This window comes from Salvelinus sp. IW2-2015, unplaced genomic scaffold (assembly GCF_002910315.2).
Source record: "Salvelinus sp. IW2-2015 unplaced genomic scaffold, ASM291031v2 Un_scaffold3901, whole genome shotgun sequence".
Lineage (NCBI taxonomy): Eukaryota > Metazoa > Chordata > Actinopteri > Salmoniformes > Salmonidae > Salvelinus > Salvelinus sp. IW2-2015.
The window spans coordinates 38,449-42,210 of NW_019945175.1; positions in this window are offsets into that span (position 1 = coordinate 38,449).

Genomic DNA, 3,762 nt, shown 5'->3' on the forward strand with positions numbered 1-3,762 from the left:
TGATAATACACCTTAATCCCTGTCTACCTGATAGACGTCTGAGAAAACACCTTAATCCTGTTTACCTGATAATGTCTGAGAAACACCTTAATCCCTGTCTACCTGATAGATGGCTGAGAATACACCTTAATCCTGTCTACCTGATAGATGCTGATAATACACCTTAATCCCTGTCTACCTGATAGACGTCTGAGAATACACCTTAATCCCTGTTTACCTGATAGATGTCTGAGAATACACCTAATCCTGTCTACCTGATAGATGGCTGATAATACACCTTAATCCCTGTTTACCTGATAGATGTCTGAGAATACACCTTAATTCCTGTCTACCTGATAGACGTCTGAGAATACGCCTTAATCCCTGTCTACCTGATAGACGTCTGAGAATACACCTTAATCCCTGTCTACCTGATAGATGTCTAGAATACACCTTAATCCTGTCTACCTGATAGATGGCTGATAATACACCTTAAACCCTGTTTACCTGATAGATGTCTGAGAATACACCTAATTCCTGTCTACCTGATAGACGTCTGAGAATACCCTTAATCCCTGTCTACCTGATAGACGTCTGAGAATAACACCTAATCCCTGTCTACCTGATAGACGTCTGAGAATACACCTTAATCCCTGTCTACCTGATAGATGTCTGAGAATACACCTTAATCCCTGTTTACCTGATAGACGTCTGATAATACACCTTAATCCGGTTACATGATAACGTCTGAGAATACGCCTTAATCCCTGTTACATATATAGACGTCTGAGAATACAAACAGTGTAGTTATTCCCTCCGTAATGCAATCAACAGGCAAAACGTCAGTACAGAGACAAAGTGGAGTCGCAATTCAACGGCTCAGACACGAGACCTATGTGCAGAGTCTACAGACAATCACGGACTACAAAGGGAAAACCAGCCCCGTCGCGGACACGATGTCTTGCTTCCGGACAAGCTAAACACCTTCTTCGCCCGCTTTGAGGATAACACAGTGCACTGACGCGGCCCGCTCCCAAGGACTGTGAGATCTCCTTCTCCTTGGCCGACGTGAGTAAGACATTTAAAGTGTTAACCCTCGCAAGGCTGCCTGTTTGTGCCGAAAAGCTCCCCCTGCCCCCGCCCTCCGTGTGAACTCTAGCCACAAAATTATGAAATTAGAAGGGGGGGGGGGTTCGGAAGGCTATTTTCTTGCCTGGGCGAAAATCCCCCCCTTCTAATTTCCTTAATTTTGTGACTAGAGGCAAATACTTTCTATAGAACTAGTTTCACGTCAGGATAGGCAACCCGAAATAAGTAATTCATGTATGTGTGTTATATTAAACATAGAGGAGGGAGTAAAATGTAGGCAAGCAATAAARATTTCAGAACAACTACTAGTCGAATAAGACATGGGAGAGATGACGAATTTTGGCAAAGAGATTTATTTATAGACTAATGCACTTTAAAACAAATAGCCAAACCGAAAACTTCAGACATTACCAGTGACTCCCCCTGCGATCAAACCGACATAAACACATTTTTAAATGCAGCCTAATGCGATCAGGCTGCGTTTCAGAGACTAGTCAAGGATTATATCACCTCCACCTTACTTGTCACCCTAGACCCACTTCAATTTGCATGCCGCCCCAATAGGTCCACAGATGATGCAATCGCCATCACAATGCACACTGCCCTATTCCACCTGGACAAGAGGAATACCTATATAAGAATGCTGTTCATTGAGTATAGCTCAGCATTCAACAACATAGTACCATTCAAGCTCATCATTAAGCTCGAGGCCCTGGGTCTGAACCCCACCCTGTGCAACTGGGTCCTGGACTTCCTGACGGGCCTCCCCCAGGTGGTGACGGAACGAAACAACACCTCCACTTCGCTGATCCTCAACACTGGGGCCCCACAAGGGTGCGTGCTCAGCCCCCTCCTGTATTCCCTGTTCACCCATGACTGCTTGGCCATGCACGCTTCCAACAAGTTTGCAGACAACACAGCAGTAGTAGGCCTGATTACCAACAATGACTAGACAGCCTACAGGGAGGAGATGAGGGCCCTGGCGGAGTGGTGCCAGGAGAATAACCTTTCCCTCAACGTCAACAAAATGAAGGAGCTGATCGTAGACTTCTGGAAACTGCAGAGGGAGCATCGACGAGGCAGCAGTGGAGAAGGTGGAAAGCTTGAAGTTCCTCAGCGTACACATCACTGACAATCTGAAATGGCCCACCCCCACAGACAGTGTGGCGAAGAAGGCGCAACAGCAGGCTGAAGAAATGTGGCTTGTCCCCTAAGACRCTAACTAACTTTTACAGATGCACAATTGCATCACGGSCACGTGACTCACTGTCTGTAGAAGCGATCCGTGTTCATGAACGAGGTGGTGTACCCTAATGCATTGGCCAGTGAGTGTATCAAGGTGCCAGAGTGACAGTTCCCTCAGTTTGTTTTGACTTGGAGGGGCTGCGTTGCATCGTGTTCCGTGAATAGCTCTTCTATCTGATCACTTTGTTATGATGGAGATGTGAGGAGTGTGTGTGTGTGTGTGTGTGTGTGTGMMGTGTGAGTGCGTGACACGAGTGCCAGGGTGGGATTTGGGGGGGAACAGTCATTTGCATTCACTAATGGGCCGCTGATGCCAAGTTGTTATCAGTTTATGAGAAATTAAAAAATGGAATTCTTGGCAGATGCCGACATGCAAAATATCCAGCCAATCCTATTTGCATCTTCTAATAGCCCCGTTTAGCATAACATGTCTGACTGGAGCGTGGTGGACAACAAGGCTGCTTTTAATTTCATGTCCTTACTACAGGGCTTAAATTTACAAAAATGCGTCCCAAATGGCACCCTATTCCATACATAGTGCACTACTTTTGACCATAGGGCTCTGGTCTAAAGTAGTGTACTATATAGGGAATAGGGTTCTATAGGGCTCTGGTCTAAAGTAGTGCACTATATATAGGGAATAGGGTTCCATAGGGCTCTGGTCTAAAGTAGTGCACTATATAGGGAATAGGGTTCCATAGGGCTCTGGTCTAAAGTAGTGCACTATGTAGGGAATAGGGTTCTATAGGGCTCTGGTCTAAAGTAGTGCACTATATAGGGAATAGGGTTCTATAGGAATCTGGTCTAAAGTAGTGCACTATGTAGGGAATAGGGTGCCATTTGAGACAGAAGCTTACAAAGAGATGGTGGTCAGATAGACTATTTGTGTGTTAGCTCCGTTCGCCATATGGCACCTCCTGTTGGTTCAATAACCCACATTGTTATCAGGAAATATTCAAAACATATGGAAATGACTTCTTGTGCTGCCTGTCCTTAAGGACAGGGAGAGTAGAGATCTTTATACTTATCGACCCATTTCAAGGCTTCCTTGTCAAGCTAAGATTCTTGAACGTTTGGTAAATTTACAAATTTGCTATTTTTTTATCTGAGAAAAGTATTTAGAATGTAAACCAATCAGGGTTTAGGCCTCGACATCCAATCAGGGTTTAGGCCATGCCATCCAATCAGGGTTTAGGCCTGGGCATAGCAGTATCACAGCATCTACATTAGTTGTTAATGATCTTGTCAATACTTTAGATGCTAAAATTAAATGTGCTGCTTGGTTTGTAGACCTGTCAAAAGCTTTTTGATACTGTTGATCGTGTTATTTTATAGATTACGTTGTTCTCGATAGGTCTGAGCTCTGACGCCTGTTCTTGGTTTCATGATTATCTTAGTGACAGAAATCAGGCCGTCGTGATTGATGGGGTTAAGTCTGAATTTCTTGAT